Below are 17,283 nucleotides of genomic sequence, written 5' to 3' on the forward strand. Positions count from 1 at the left end.
AGGCTCTCTTTTTGGTCATTATCTCATCTTTTTGATGAGACTATCCTGACTACCCATTTCTTGGTGAAATCTTCCTCTCCCCCAACCTCCATTACAAGTTCCCATTATCTTTTTTTTTTAAATAAATGTCTATTTTAATGTTTTTCACAATAGAATAAATGCTTCTCTTGATGACTGCAGATATTATAAGGCTGTTTGGCAGTATTCAGAACCACCACAGTAATGGTCATCTTCCTGATTGTTGTTTAGTCTTCAGTAATTATAAGGAATTACTTGTCTGAAACTGCTGTCAAACCAGCAGGACTGCATTTAAGCATCCATCATTTTCAGGATTGTTGGTAACCTGGGCCTATTTTCCCCAAATAACTTTACCTCCTTGTGTCACAAGGCCCAACTAGCTCACAATCACCTCAATTACAGTACCTTTGGTAATAACACCCAAAGTTGTATATATTAAGGGGTGAAGGATTTTTTTTTTTTTTTTAACACTAAGTGTTGGCAGGCAAAAGGTGGCTTTCAATTCAGGATATGTTACATGGGCCTTTTTGAAACATAAGTCCATTGGCCTAATGAATCTTTCATATTTAGGTGGTTTTTGAGTAAAGCCATCTCCAACAAAGCAGACTTTAGTGACCATTCTCTTCCATGCTTTCTTCTTTCTCTTTCCTATTCTTAATATTTCTGTTTCTCCCTGGGCACGAACTTTGAGTAAAGGAACTTCCCAGTTTTCCGGTTTTCTCTTTTCCTTTTTGCTTAATCATATTGGAAAGTACTTTAGCTTGAGACTGTCCCTCCCTGTCCAGTAGGTACACAGGTACTGCTCCTTGTGGAGTCTTTCCATCATTCTTTTGTTTGGTGTTTCTCTTTTCATGCATCTTGATAGTCTTTTTCCTTTGTATTTTCTCAGCATGGTGCTGTTTATGGTAGAGCTTAGCTTTCATACCAATCATCTTTTTTGCCTTCTTTGACTGTTCATGAGCCTCTCTACCTTCTTTCTTTCTCTTTTTCTCATGGTAATCCAAAGAATAGCCACAGCGCTTCCAGTGTAACTCAATATATTCATTTTGTGGCACGGTGAGGGCTGCAGAGCCGACGGGTGCAGCTGTTGGCAAGCAAAGAAGCTTTCAATTTTCGGATCTCCCAGACCCACAAGCTAACTCCATGCAAGACATGACAAGAAAAAGATTCCCATTATCTTTTTACAGTGTTTCCTCTTTCATAGCACATTCAAAAATGTTATAGAAATGGGGCACCTGGGTGGCACAGTTAAGTGCTGACTCTAGGTTTCGGCTCAGATCCTGATATCAGGGTCAGGAGAGCAAGACCCTAGTCAGGTTCTATGCTCAGTGTTGTTACTGCTTAAGACTCTTTCTCTGCCTCTGCCCCTCCCCTTTCTCTAAAATAAATAATTATTTTAGGAAGTTACAGATTTTACTTATATTTTTCTGAGTAGCTCTTTCCCCCACCCAAAGATTTTGTTTATCAAAGAGAGAAGAAGAGAGAGCACACAAGCAGGGAGAGAGGTGGGCAGAGGGAGAAGCAGGTTCCCCACTGAGCAAGGAGCCCAATGAAAAACTTGATCCCAGGACCCTGGGATCATGACTGGAGCTGAAGGCAGATGCTTAATTAACTGAGCCACCCAGGTATACCCCAAGTAGTTTTAATGTCTGTTTTTTCCGCCCCTAAAATTTAAGTTTTATAAAGGCAGGGATTTTTACTTTGACCATTACTGTATATATAGCATACAGAGCAATATCTAACACAAAGGCGGGAGTCAAAGATATTTGTTAAAAAGTATGGATATTTGCAAGAAAAATTTAAGATCTAAATACATTTTAGCTTTCATCTCATCAAACATTAAATATCTCAAATTATGTTTAAATGTAAAATAGAGCAATTTAGGCAATTCTTTTAATAGGATTGGAAAAATACAAGAAAATCAGAAAACTGTACTGTTAAGATTATTTATTAAAGGCCACAAACTTAGTGTATTTTACATGTTAAAATGTAGATAATTGTACCTAAACATGTAAATAATTTATCTTTAGTGGAAGTTTATTTTTATCAGGTAAGACATACTCATTTAATATCTAATATTACAATCAAAACCTAATTTTCATTCATTAAACTGTCTGTAAATATAAGGTCATCAAATACTGTCAACTAATTTTACCATCTTATTGTTCTGTAATTAAATAATGAGTTGAATAAAACATTTGATATATGCTCATTTCATGGTTGCATAAAAGTCATAGTTTTAACCTTTGAAGCTACACTTCAACCAACTTGCTGCATTAAATGAGCATTAACAAAATAGTAATAGTTAAGGGCTTATCTGATCTTGATTCAGTTAGAACAAAAAGAGACAAGAAATAAAATTTAAGTGAAAACTTTATACTCTTAAAAAAAATCGTTTGCTATAGAAGTGATTGTGAAAACTTACACATCAATTTGGTAGTGCATGGAATCTAAATGTGTTTTAAATATGAGTTTATGCAAAATGATGCAATTATAGTTTAAAATTTGAATAGGAGTCTATATCAATTTCCTAAACTGTGATTCACAGTTTAGGAACTAAACTATATTTGAAACTAATGTTTCAAATACCTGAAAGCAGACTTTGATGATTCAAACCCTATTATAAATACCAAACACAAAAAGGAAGAAAAAGTAATACAATTTTGGAATCATAACTTTAGAGTAAAAAAAAACAAAAGTTAAATAAAAAACAAAACAGACACTATAAATTTAACTGGAAAAACAAAACCACCTTGATCCTTTCAATATATTGATATATTCACGAGACACCTGGTCATAAATAATTTCCTAGCCATGCAGTAAATTATACAATATTTTCTTGACAATTAATTTACTGGTAATATCTGAACAGTATTTAAGAAAGATAATTCTTTCTCTCTACTGTCTTTTTCCTTCCTTCTCACAAAAAAATTCACATTCATTTTCATAGTCATCCACAAACACACGCACACTCACAAACACATACACTCATGAATTGCACTTTTAGGCATTAGGAAGGATGCCAGATGAAATGCAAGATTGGTTTTCAGTCTAACCATGTCAATCTAAATATTTATAAGAAATAATCATTTATATACAAAGTAGGTTTTTAAAAATGATAATTTTTGTCTTTTAAAATACATGCTAATAGCAGTATTTCAGTAGTATATAAAATTTTGAGAAAAAAATCAGTAAGATCAATTAAGCTTCAGGAATATTGGCATGTTTTGCCCTAAGAGCTACATATAATGCAAAATAAGCTGTATTCTTAAGGAATGTAACTTCATCAGTTGATTGGTAAAAAAAAAATCATATTTATGAAAAAAATCGTTCAGAGATATAACCAGCATGGTGCTGGAGTCAGCTTTTACCAGGTTATGAGAGCTGAATGTTCCTGTTACTTCCCATCTCTGTGTTCCATCTTTCCTGACATGTTGGTAGTTAGAAATCAACCATGGTTGCAGTATTTACACAATGAAGATTGGAAAGCACTATACATTAAAAGGTTGCTTATGTGTGTGTGTGTTTTTGGTTTATTTTTTATTAAAGATTTTATTTATTTATATGATAGACAGAGGTCACAAGTAGGCAGAGAGAATGGCAGAGAGAGAGAGGGGGAAGCAGGTTCCCCACTGAGCAGAGAGCCCAACACAGGGCTTAATCCCAAGACCCTGAGAGCATGAGCTGAGCTGAAGGCAGAGGTTTAACCTACTGAGCCAGGCGCCCCTATGTGTATGTGTTTGAATAATTGATTACTAAAAATTAGCCAGCAAATCCCTGAATATCATCTAACCCTTGCACATTTAGCAACACAGTCATCTGGTTTTCTGTTTTAAAATTACACATTTCTTTCTTTCTTTAAATATATTATTTTTCTCTTGTAATTATAGAAGTCATTGATGAAAAAGTAAAGAATTACTTTTGTTTGATTGTCATAGCATGATAGAAATAATGAAGAATAGCTTCAAAATATATTTTACTGTTTGAATATTCAAGTTAGAATTAATATTTTTAGGAATCATGGTTTTCATTAAACTGAAAATGCTCTTTAGAAATTTTCTAGTCACTCTTTTTTTTTTTTAAGGTTTTATTTATTTATTGACAGAGAGAGAGAGATCTCAAGTAGGCAGAGAGGCAGGCAGAGAGAGGGGGAAGCAGGCTCCCCACTGAGCAGAGAGCCCAAAGAGGAGCTCAATCCCAGGACCCTGAGATCATGACCTCAGCCAAAGGCAGAGGCTTTAACCCACTGAGGCACCCAGGAGCCCCTCAGGTCACTCTTTTTCATCTTTCAGTGAATTTAGAAAATGTCAAAATTGATCTGCTTGATCAATTTCCCCATTTAGATAACTTTTAAAAGACCAAAAACAAAACAAAACAAACAGATGAAACTCTTGGGTAGATTAGATTATGATTGAGATGCCCATCTTAAACCTTGTGAAAAAAAGTTGAGATAATAAATAAAAAGGTGTTTAGCAAGTCAATATTTTCTCTCTGGGGACATACTTCTTTATCAACTAGTCAGAGAACCTTCTGTCTTTATGTTAGTTTTGAGTTCGGCAACATCTGTGCTGTTTTTCTTCCATGACCTAAGGAGCTACAAAATGTGGTCTCACGTATACCATTGTTCCCTGGAGTAAAGCTAGAGACTACATAATGAGGCCGGTAAAGCCACAAGAATATATTTAATTGTATTTACTTCAAGGATGTATGTAGACTTTTAGAGTAGTAATTTGCATCCCTAAATCAAGAAAATTTTAAAAAGAAAAGCTGCTTTTTTTGTACTATTATTGTTTTCATTGTTGCTTAGAAATGTAAGGTATTGTGTTACAAGGAAAATCTTTTTTATGGTAATATTTTTTTAATTAGATCTTAAAGTACATCGAATAGATCTGTATTCATTATCACACAAATTTTTCCCAACTCTCACAGGGAAGACAAAAAGGAGATAATATTTTAGGGAGGGAATTGGTTGATTCAAATTCTTTCTAGGACATGAAGGCTATATGATTAATATATGACAACTTGAAAAATAGGATGCGGTTCCACTAGACTAATCCATTGAAGACAGAATTTCACCATAAATATAGCCAGTCAGGCCTCTGTATTCATGGATTCTGTTTTTTCAAATTTGCCTACTCAGTAAAATGTATTTGTAATCTCCAAATGAAAACTCGTGACACTTTGATAGTCATTTATAGACTTAAGTAGAGAAGCAAAAATTTGAGTTACCTCACTCACGTGTTCGCAGCTAAGGTTTTTCTCTTCTTCTTTCATTTATTTTTTTTGAAATTTATCAGTTTCCTGTTATATTATAAATTAGTGTTCTTTCTGTGGTCTATTTCATGCTACACTTTTAAACTTTTGTGCTTTCTGTTGGTGGTTTTGCTTTTTAAAATGACACCCATTGCATAGCATTGTAGTGGGTTTCCTGTTCCTAAGTACGAGCAGGCTGTGATGTGCCTTAGGGAAAAAATACAGGTGTTAGATAAGCTTCCATTAGGTAGGAGTTATAGTGCAGTTGACTTCTACTGAGTTCATTGAGTTCAATATTAATGAATCAATGATATGTTAAGTAAATGCATAAGACAAGTCATCTAATGGTCAATTTCTGAAAATGTGACCAGAGACTCACAGGAACTTAACCCTGTATTTTTCCTAGGAGAAATGATTCAGTACTAATTAACTGAGCATTTGTAGCCATGTTACAGAATATAACTGTGATAAATTATAAGAATTGACTGTATCTTGAAGTAATTAATGTAGTGAGATAAAATGTCACACCTAAAAGAAATTTTGTGGAGAACTGTTAATTTTCACTAAAGCTTTTATATCAGTAGGTGATACTCTTCACTTGAACAAAAGAGATATTCATAATCCCAATTTTAGAAATAACAATAATGATATAAGTAGTAAAGCCGCCTGAAAATTGTCAGTTTGATAACTATCTGTTGGCCAAAGCATCCTAGAAGTTCGGTTCCTTTTGGTAGCAATTGTTTTTGATAATCAATCATAGTTTTGTATACTCTAGTTGATAAAGACATTCAATTATTAGGATTACTCAACTCAGTTAAAAACTATAATACATAGAAAAATGAGGAGGGGTGCCTGGGTGGTTCAGTGGGCTAAGCCTCTGTCTTCGGCTCAGGTCATGATCTCAGGATCCTGGGATCAAGACCCACATCGGGCTCTCTGCCCAGCGGGGAGCCTGCTTCCCCCTCTCTCTCTGCCTGCCTCTCTGCTTACTTTTGATCTCTCTCTCTCTCTGTCAAATAAATAAATAAAATATTATAAAAACAAAAGAAAAATTAGGAAAATGACTAATAGGATCTAAATATTCAGGTCATCTGTATTTGAAATATAAACTTCTATAATTTATATATATCAAAAAAGTTATTGTCTTTATAATATTAAACTATATAATTTAATAAGGAGGAGAAAAATAGCTACCATATATTGAGTACTTGTTATGAAGGAGATGCTTTTTTTTGCTCTTTATATATATATTATTCCATTTTGCCCAGTAATCACTGTATTAAGTAAATTATATTAGTATCCCAATTATACATTTAAGACTACTAACAAGTCCAATGTCACTCAACTGGTAAGGAAGAGACTCAAATTTATAAGTGGGTATTGATAACTCCACAGCCAGGAAATAAAGACATAACACAGATAACACCTTTTATCCGATGAGATTTTATCAGTATGTGAAAGTCCCATTTTCAAATCTGTTCTCCATCTATGACACCTAATATATACATATATATATGTTTTTATGATGTTCATTCTCAATAAACAATCCCTATTTCAACCCAACAAAGAAAAGCAAACAAAATAATTATTTCCTGTCCATTCTCACCAATTGATCCTCCTTTAGGATATTTGTAATTTGAAATGTTTCAGTACACCAATATTCAATACTGTTAATTAAGAAAGAGAGTGGTCATGAATATAATTAAATGTAAACTGGACTGAAAGTATAAGATATTTCAAAATAAAATTTGTCATACACTTTTTAAGGAAAATAGTTCTTTAGGTTATTGGAATGGCTATTTAATAAACAATTTAAAGAAACATAATAGTAACAGCACCAGAAAAGAACTCCTCCTCAATTTGGTACACATACAGGCACCTTTATATTAAGCAAAACTGATGACAAAAACAAGTTTTTTTGGAACATAAACACCAAAACTACAGCATCCAGATGTTGTACTCTATTCTTGATGAAATTCTCAGATAAATTTGGTTATGTTTTTCTGTTTGTTTAATATGCTCTATACATTTTAATAAAGTTATCACTATTCTTGTTTTTTCTTGTTGAAAGGAAGTGTGAGATTTCTCCCTCATTTTATTTGAGGCAGGATTTCCACATAACCTCAACCCCACTGGGGATCTTTCCAATGTTTTCAAAGAAATAGGTTTTTGACACTCTCTTTTATCAATTCAGTGGGACCTTTAGTTCAGATATTACTGCAGTTCTTTTATTTCAGTTCAAATCATTCGGAGAAGACCAAGCCAGATGATCAAATGCAATTCTTCCTAAGGGCATCACAGTACAACAAATGTATTTGTTTTGGGATTTGTGACTAGTAGCAGACTCTGTTTATAAATACAGATTATGCCACAGGTATTAGTGACACTCTGTCACACCATATCACACAGTTGCCACTGAATAATTTTAAGGTGTCTGATTCTCATTCTTTCTGTGACTGTTTATAAGCTGAAGATGATCATCTTTGCTACACTGAAATAAAATTCACAGCAAACATAAATTCTATCCACCCCTTGGTCATGTCCATCCCTGTTTAGTCATGGGCATCCAAAATGACATCAAGGGCAGAAATTTCTTTTCACCTTCAGAGAATACACATTTCATCTGATTTCATCTGTTCCCTTCCTTTTCTTTTTTTTTTTTTCTTTTGTTCCCTATAGTAGAAGAATCTGTCTTAAAACACTAACCTATTTATTACCGTCTGTAAAGTTTTGTGGTGAACTAGGCAGAGCTGAAATCAATGGAAAGTCTTTCCTGCTAGGCTCTTTAGGGTTTGATTCTCCTCCCATGGAATTTTCCAGGAAATCTCAATTATAGTTTGAGCTTTGCTGGAGGGTGTGACTCCCTGTGGGGAGCCTCTCTTACAGAAGGGATGAAGACCCTCCCTGCTGGACTGGTTCTGGAGTAACTCAGAGGATAAAGAGACAACATGGTCTCAGGAGCCTCTGTCCAGATACACGGAAGAGGGATTTAGCAGCCACTGCCAGGTCTTAATTAGAAACAGGTGCGCTGAATCCTTCACCAACAGTTCAATTTCTGTCCTTCTTTATGTTGTAGTGGTGTGTTCATGTTTGACAATTCAACCAAAAAATGCAGATATCTGACTATAATAGAAAAGATTATGAAGTCAGGGAAAAAGATGATTCTAGGAAATAAATTCTAGGATTCAAAACCACATATAATGGAGTTGCTTTTTGAGTTCATATAAGACATTAATTTGTAAGACAAAAATAAATTATCCATAATTGTACTAAATAAGCAGACTTCCTAGACAATGAACACGTTCAAGTCTGAAGTAGTCATTAGCAAAACTCAGGGAAAGAAGATACTGATGTGTGTAGTCGTTCTCAGACACTGAGGAAGACATGAATATGTAAAAGATGCTTAAGCATGTGAACTCAGGAGGCAGGTGGCCTGAGTGCAAATCCTGATCCCTCTCCTTGCTACCTGTATGATCTTGGACATGTCACTTCACCATTGGGGTCTCAGAGTTGTCATTTGCAAACTTGGAAATATGCTAACACTTGTCCCATGGAATTGTTGTGAGGATTAAGTGAGTTTTCACAGAACTGAAGTGCTCAGGACAGTCCCTGGCATAAGGTAAGTGTGATGTGTGTTACCTATTGTTTTCGTTATTGTTACTACCTTTATCTTGGATATTAACTTATCAGCCATCATGGCCTTGTTGAACATTTCCTTTTAGAAACATTTACTTTCTGGGCACCTGGCTGGCTCAGTGGGTTGAGCATCTGCCTTCCACTCAGGTCATTCTCTCAGCATCTTGAGATCGGCCCGCGCCCCATGTCAGGCTCCTTGCCCAGCAGGAGGCCTGCTTGTCCCTCTCCCTCTGCCCGTTCCCCTTGCTTGTGCTCTATCTCTTGGACAAATAAATAAAATCTTTAAAAAAAAAGAAAGAAAGAAACATTTATTTTCACTTGATGTCCAAACCACCACATTTCTTTATTTTCCTAATACACTGTTCTTTTTCTGTATCCTTTGTTGGCCTTTTTTCATCCAGTTGCAATGTCTCTAACATTGGATTCTTCAGGGCCTCTACATTTTGAGTGTGCCTGAGGGATCATTCTTTGGACCTCTTTTCTATCTGTACTTACTCCCTTGGTAATCCATTCTGATTCATAACTTTAAATTCCCTCTGTATGCTGACAATTCCCATGTATATATATCACCAGCCCATACTTATTTCTTAAACTCCAGGAGATCGCTATTTCAGTGTTAGTGGAATCTGCACAAAGCAGGAGCAAAAACAGATTTTGTGATACCTTAAACATGTAATTGGGGAGAAATTTATAGGAATATAATATTATATAATAAAACAACATTATAAATAATATAGTATTATAAATACAAAAACTAGGCATAACAGTGATTTTTCCTCCACATGTGCTGTAGAGATTCACACTACTTTTTCCTGAAATATCTTTTGGCATTTCACCATGAATGCTCATTCTTTAATGTTGCCTGTAGGCAACTTGATTTTTCCTCCTCACTTGGAACATTCTGCATCCCACAAATCAGTATTCATTGAAATCTATACAAGATAGGTGTTAGAGCTTATCTCTCCCTCACTAAGTAATTTAGTAAATCTGCTTTAGTAGAGGTATATTTGCATTGATTTTAATATATTCCTCCCTCCCCATGTCTAGAGAATTGGAAAGCTAAAACATGCATTATGGAGATTCCCTTGAAGCCAGGGTTCTGAGTGTTTTTCTTTTTCTTCTTCTTTCCCCCTACCCCCCAGACAATTAGATGTCTTTGAGCCAGTCTTGGTAGAGAACAGTGGCATGCAGATCATTTTCCTGGAAGCCTTGGCTGTTGTGTCTAGCGATGTAGGTCAGATAATACAAGACTCTCATATAGTACTTTCCAATGTCCACTTTCCAGTTTTGTGGATGAGAAGATTCTATTGTCATGGCAGGGACTTTTGACCTTTAATCACTGGATCACAGATAAATGTACCTGTTATTTGGCTTCTTGGTGAGGATAGGAAGTCAGTGCAGCACTGAGAGAAGAGCTATTGTACATATCTTATTTCTGGGTCCAGAAAATTATCTGGAAAAGGATCCAGTGTAGTGGAACAACAGAAGGGCTTCAGACACATTTGTTGAGTGTGCATCTAGAGGGTTTGCCTTTGATTTTTTGATTCCTGGGTAGAATCAGTGGAGAATGCAAGATATCAGTGGAGCATAGAAGGAAAGGGGCTAGTGAGCCAAGTAAAGTTCTTATGTCTCAATATTCTAAAGGAGGAACAGGAATATTCCATTTGCCTGAGTGTGACATGAACTGATCTGAGGAAACCCAATGTCTTTCCCGCAGCTTCGCCTGGAAGAGCTATGACAAAAATTACTCCCATTCTTAAGAGAAACCGAGAAGTAGTTGAAAGAGAGTGCCAAATGCAAAGGAGTCATGAGGTTGACAATAAGACAATTTTGTAGTAAACTTTAGACCTAAACTGCAGACCACATAAGAATGAGGAGCACTCAGAGAAACCAGTGTGGAAAGATGGTGTCCCAGACAAAATAGCTCCCTGTAATTTTGCTAGGTATACCAAGGAGAAATAAAAACCTTTATCCGTAGGAAGATTTGTAAACGATGTCTCAAAAGGCATTACTCATAATTGCCAAACATTGGGAAAAAAAACTTAAAATACCCAAAAATAATAGATAAACGATGTGTAGGTTCCAAATACAGATTAAAAAGTCAGCTGAAGCAATGTTGTCTCCCTGGGAAGTATCATTAAAATGCAGAGGTTTGTTTTTTTATTTTTAACTGTCATAATTCAGGTAGATATTGGACGAGTGAGTAGAGGCCAGATAGAGGTTTTGTTAAACATTCTAAAATGTACAGGATACCTTCTATGTAACAAAATATTACTCAGCAAAATATCAGAGTGCCACTGCCGAGAAACCTTGCATATGAAGTACAGGAATATGAATATCAGAAACTAGCAATGACTTTCTCAGAAATACAGATATCTAATGTGTCTTTTCTTAAAGTGTCCCAGTTTTATTAAGGAAGTGGTCCAGCTTTTTCTATTGGGGCTTTGATCTCTAAAGTTAGTTTCTCTTTCTTGGAAATGAAAAATTCACCAAATTGTCTATTAGGAAAATAGATTTTCCTTCTAAGTGGCGAAATAAATCTTTTCCAATTCCCAAACACTTTGCTAGTCTTCTCACTATGTAACTAGTACTATTGTGCATAACTGAAATCCCAAGAAGTCACTTTTTGTGCTATTTTAAACGAGTGAGTATTTCTGAATAATTAGGTATACTATACCAAATAGAGAAAAATCAATATGTCATTTTTGTTTGGCAGTTTAGACTTTAATTACATCATTTTCCTATTTATGTTTGCCTTTTCAAGTCTAAATAATGTCCATTAGCTTTTTTTTCTTCTATATTAAAGTATTACTTTTCTCATATTGAGATTTTAAAATATATCTTACATGTATGTCATCAATATCTTAAGTACTGGAATAAAGGGACTAGTTGGAATTACTGTAATGTCAGCAATAGCCTGTATCTATTGCTTTGCAGAAGAATAAAGAGCTTACATTATAAAGATCTATACCCACCAAAATGTTTGAAATATAAAGTTAATGGACCAAATATCTGTTTAAGAGTATAGAAAAATACATAATGATATTCAAACAAAACCATAGTTGATAGTAATTCATAAAAATTAGTTAATAAGATAATTCATTTTGTCGTAAACTAGTGAGTTTGTGATCTCTGGATCTTTTTTTCTTACTTATATTGAATGTCATTATTTTGGTCTTATACCTACCAAATATAAAAACAACATTTCAGAAAGAAGAATTTCATATATTGATCTGTGGATGAAAGATGAAGAATATGTCAAGATCTTTAAATGCAAAACATTGAAAAGGTAATTAAAGCATCTGAAAAATGAAATCTATAATATATGTTAATTAAATACATATTTAATGTATAGTCAATAAATATATGCCCATTAATTAAAATATTTAGTGACAATAAATAGTTTAATTTTAAAAAGTTAAAAAAGAAAAATTTTAATAAACCGGCCTTGATTGAGAGGAGTGTTATATTGGCTTCTCCTGTGTTACATAATTCGATTTTTCCAAGTAAATTTGGCAGGAACTTAGAAATTTTTACTGTCTGACTTTTTTCTTTTTATTCTATCAGGATGTAAATCTGATGGATCAGGATGGAATGACGTCTTTCATGCGGGCAGCTTATAGAACACAGAGGTAGGTAATCATTATAAAATATTTATTCAGATCATTTTCAACATATTAAAATGTAAAATAAATGAGGATAAAAAACAGTTAATGTTCTATTTGTTAATATTTAAAATGCTTATTATGAATATATACTGTATAATAAATTACCTTACAAAGATGAATTTAAAATAAGTTTAAAAAGTCAAAGAACTCCTGTTCTATTTAATGAGATAGATGTCTCAGGCATATAGGATAATTAGTCCAAACTGGAATTAAGAGAGAGAATTTTAGGGAGTAAAACTGATAAAATCCGTGATGCATCAGGATGTCTTAAAAGGAGATCAGGATAACTAGGGAAGAGTTTTGATTGAATAGATGTTAGTTTTAATTGTAATTTGTTAAAAAACAATTTGGTAAGCCCTGGATGATGATGTATGGAATTGTTAATGACTATATATAAAAGAAGCAGATTTTTGCAAATACTGATGTCATTTCTAGCACCTTCATTGTGACTATAAACATGCTATTTAAAAAGAACACTCCTGGGACACCTGGGTGGCTGTTGGTTAAGCATCTGCCTTTGCTCAGGTCATGATCCCAGCATCCTGGTTTCAAGTCCCACATCAGTCTCCTTGCTTGGCAGGAAGCCTGCTTCTCCCTCTGCCTCTGCCTTCCACTCTGTCTTCCTGTTCTCGCTCTTGCGCTTCTCTCTCTCTGACAAATAAATAAATAAATAAATAAATCTTATAAATAAATAAATAAATAAATAAAAAGAGCATGCCTCCAGGCACCTGGGTGGGTCTGTCTTCCCTCTGGGTATGATCCTGAGGTCCTTGGGATCAGCCCCTCATTGGGCTCCCTACTCAGCAAGGCTTGCTTCTCCCTCTCCCACTTCTCCTGCTTGTGCTCCCTCTCTCACTGTGTCTCTCTCTACCAAATAAATAAATAAATAATCTTTAAAAAAGAGAGCACTTTTCAAATAAGTTATTTTTAATAAGTTATTTTTAATTGTTAAAGGGTCACAATAACTAATTTAGCTTACTATTATAGTATTAAAAATTACTATAATTCTTGATGAAGACATCTTTAATCCCATGGAAAAGGACTGCACTTTTTAGTTAACAACTAACTTCTTTTTAGGGCTTTATTTTGAAAAAAAAAAATGCTATATCAATTGAAACTCTACATGAAGATCAATCCTTTGCAATTTAACATAATGAGAGATTCCTATCTCATAGATTGATAACATATTTTCTTTTTTTTTTACTATATTTATTTTTATTTTATTTATTTATTGTGGTTAAATATACACAAGATACGATTTACCATTTTAATAATTTTTAATGGTACAGTTCACTGTCACTAAGCACATTCACATTGTTGTGTGACCATTATCATCATCCATCACAGAACTCTTTATCTTCCCAAATTGGGGACAGCTTCAATTTGGGATAACACATTTTCTTAAGAGAAAATATGAACAAATACTGCAATTAAAATACGTTAAACATAAATATTCTATGCTTTAAAATTTTCCTGGTTCAGCTATTGAAACATTTTTAGGTATAGAAACACTGAAATCATTTCACAACACTTAACAAAATTTTTAGTGTTTCCTTCTTTTGTTTCTCCTAATATTCTAAATATCTGGAACATCAGCAATTCCTATTTTTCCTCACTAAATGGTAAGCATAAATTATGGAATGTGTTGATGATTATTATACAAATTTGGAACAAAATCAGACTCCAAAAATTGAATTACACTAGGGAAAATTGGGAGAGGAAACAGGGACTAATATTTACCCAAAGCCTGATGTGTGCCAGGCTTTGCAAGACTTATTAATATGCATAAAAAGTGACAACTTTGTAGCTACATCATTATGCCTGTATTTAGAACTGAGAAATCTGGGATGCAGAGGGATTATGTTCTTTCCCTGATCCTCACAGTCGGTAAAAGCCTATTAAGATTTTATCTAAGTTTGACTCTAAAATTTGACAGCTTTTGTTTTTGTCTTTTTTTTTTTTGATGGAAGTTTTCATTTATTTACTTTGTTGAAATTTACTGTAAGAGTTGCTTAATAGTGGGGCGCCTGGATGGCTCAGTGGGTTAAAGCCTCTGCCTTTGGCTCGGGTCATGATCTCAGGGTCCTGGGATTGAGCCCCACCTCAGGCTCTCTGCTCCACGGGGAGCCTGCTTCCTCCTCTCTCTCTGCTTGCCTCTCTGCCTACTTGTGATCTCTCTGTCAAATAAATAAAATATTTTTAAAAATAAAAAGTTTTAAAAAAAAGAGTTGCTTAATAGTGACATGGAAAAATTTGTATATTCTTAATGTGTACAACTTGATGAATTTGGAGATAAGTATACATCTGTGAAATATCATCACCATAATCAGTGCCATAAACCTATCCATTACTTCCAAAAGTTTTTTCCCTGTCCTCTTTATCATTATTATTTCTATCATTATTATCACTATTAATTTATGATAACACAACATAACCATCTTGTACTTATACAGTACATTATTGTAACTAAGCACTGTACTTATACAGTACATTATTGTACTTATATGAACTTTAACCATCTTGTACTTATACAGTACATTATTGTAACTAAGCACTGTGCTATAGCAGCTCTTTAGAACTTATTCATTTTGGGGCGCCTGGGTGGCTCAGTGGGTTAAGCCTCTGCCTTTGGCTCAGGTCATGACCCCAGGGTCCTGGGATTGAGCCCTGCATCAGGCTCCCCGCTCATCAGGGAGCCTGCTTCCTCCTCTCTCTCTGTGATCTCTGTCAAATAAATACATTTTAAAAATCCTTTTAAAAAAAAGAACTTATTCATCTTGCATAACTAAAATTTTGCTCCCTTTGACTATTAATACATTTCTCTCTACCCCTAGATTCTGGCAACTGCCATTCTCCTCTCTATTTCTATGAGTTGACTATTTCATATTTCTTATATAAGTGGTATCATATAGTACAAAATGCGTAGGGAACTCAATAGCAAGTCCCCCAAGTAATGTGATTTTTAAAAGGCAAAATACTTGAATAGACATTTCTATAAAGACATACAAATGGCATAGGTAAATGGAGAGGACCCACTAAACATCACTAATCATCAGGGAAATACAAATCCCGTGATAACCTATCACTTTACACCAAATAGGTTAGTTGTCCTCAAGTACTTTTTTTTTAAATCAAAAAAAGAAAACAATTATTGATGAGGATGTGGAGAAAAAGGGAGCTTTGTACACTGTTGGCTGGAATGTATATTCTTAGCCAGTACGGAAAACAGTATGTAGATTCCTTAGGAAATAAAAAAACTAAAACCACTATATGATTCAGCAATCCCATCTCTGGGTACATACCCAAAGGAATGAAATCAGGATATCAGAGATATCTGTACCCCCATGTTCATTGCAACAATATTCACAACAGCCAAGACACAGAAGCCTCATAAATGTCCATCAATAGATAAATGGATAAGGAAAATTTGGTATGTGTACACAATAAAATGTTATTCAGTCTTAAAAAAACAGAAAGAAATTCTGCCGTGTGCAGCAACATAGATGAAACTGTAGGCTATTATACTGAGAAAAAAATCTGACTTTCTGCTCATTAGAATATAGTATTAAATTTAGTGTTAAAAGATGGCATTGGTATTGGACCTTGTAATAGCAGTTCACCTGAGAATAGCCATAGTAGTAGCAATAGTAGTAATTGACAAAGGAGAAAGAGAAAAAGAGCTAGAACTATTAAATATTTGCGATATGCTAAGGACTTTGATTGGATTACTTACTTTAATCCTCAGAACACCAAAATGCAGTGGACAGTGCTACTTTTCACATTTTAATAGGTGAGAAACCTGAAGCAGAGTTAGATTAGTTGTCCAGGTAACATACTAATAAATTACATAGTTCAGATTCTAATTCAAGAATCTAATTTCACAATCCCTGTTACCACCTGACTGATAACTTATTATGGTTCATAATATTACAACTAAAAAATGTATTAGATGTAACACAGTAATTCTTCTCTGATCTACAATGAGATAAAACATGAAATGGATAGGAAGGATCTTCAATGAACAAAAACAGAATGAAAATAACACATGCAGTATAATCAATTATATTCAAAATTTTGCAAAGTGTATAAAAGTTACTGATTATTTTCCCTGTGTTGTGGAATCATCGTCATCATCATCATCATTTGATTTTGCTTTTTGTAAATTTTCCAAAGTTTCGTAAGTTATAATGTACAACTTTAACATTTTCATTAGATAATAAACAACATCTGTATGAGCTTTTACAGATAAGGAAACTGATGGGGAAAATATTTAATGATTACTCAATATCAATCTTTGATTTAAATGAAGAATAAAATCAAATAATATTATGAAAGGATTATTACTTCTATGCTTAGAGCAGGTACACACAAAATATAGGTGGGAAACCCTTTGTCAAGCTTTAAGGAGTAACTTTAATAACTGAATAGATAATTTTGTTGCTTTTCTTTGGGCAACAGCAAAACCATTTTAAATTTCATCTTTAACTTTCAAGCTGTTACAATTGGGAGGATTCTGTGATTTGTCCTGCTGTGCGTAAAAACTGGTTTTCCTACTGAAATTTACCATTAGCATATTATCATGTGAAGAAATAGCTAAAGAGAAGTGACTATAGTATCTTTTGAACTGCCAGATCAAATTCTATATAATGAGGGTGTTCATCTGCTTGGAATAATTTGAATAAAACATGTATTAGAGGATTGTTAATGA

General features: G+C 34.0%; 1 long non-coding RNA gene and 1 pseudogene across 1 annotated transcript in view; one reads left to right on the plus strand and one right to left on the minus strand.

The window, feature by feature from the left end:
- Positions 1 to 259: 259 nt before the first annotated feature.
- LOC131839824 (ribosome biogenesis protein NSA2 homolog) lies at positions 260 to 8,965 on the minus strand (annotated as a pseudogene).
- A 3,157-nt stretch (positions 8,966 to 12,122) lies between these two features.
- Positions 12,123 to 17,283, plus strand: part of LOC131839226 (uncharacterized) — a 59,043-nt gene continuing 53,882 nt past the window's right edge. Inside the window, exons 1-2 of the long non-coding RNA XR_009356872.1 lie at positions 12,123 to 12,196; positions 12,475 to 12,539. This is a non-coding gene — a long non-coding RNA (uncharacterized LOC131839226). The remainder of the gene's footprint in view (positions 12,197 to 12,474; positions 12,540 to 17,283) is intronic.

The sequence above is a fragment of the Mustela lutreola genome, chromosome 8, assembly GCF_030435805.1.
Source record: "Mustela lutreola isolate mMusLut2 chromosome 8, mMusLut2.pri, whole genome shotgun sequence".
Taxonomy (NCBI): Eukaryota; Metazoa; Chordata; class Mammalia; order Carnivora; family Mustelidae; genus Mustela; species Mustela lutreola.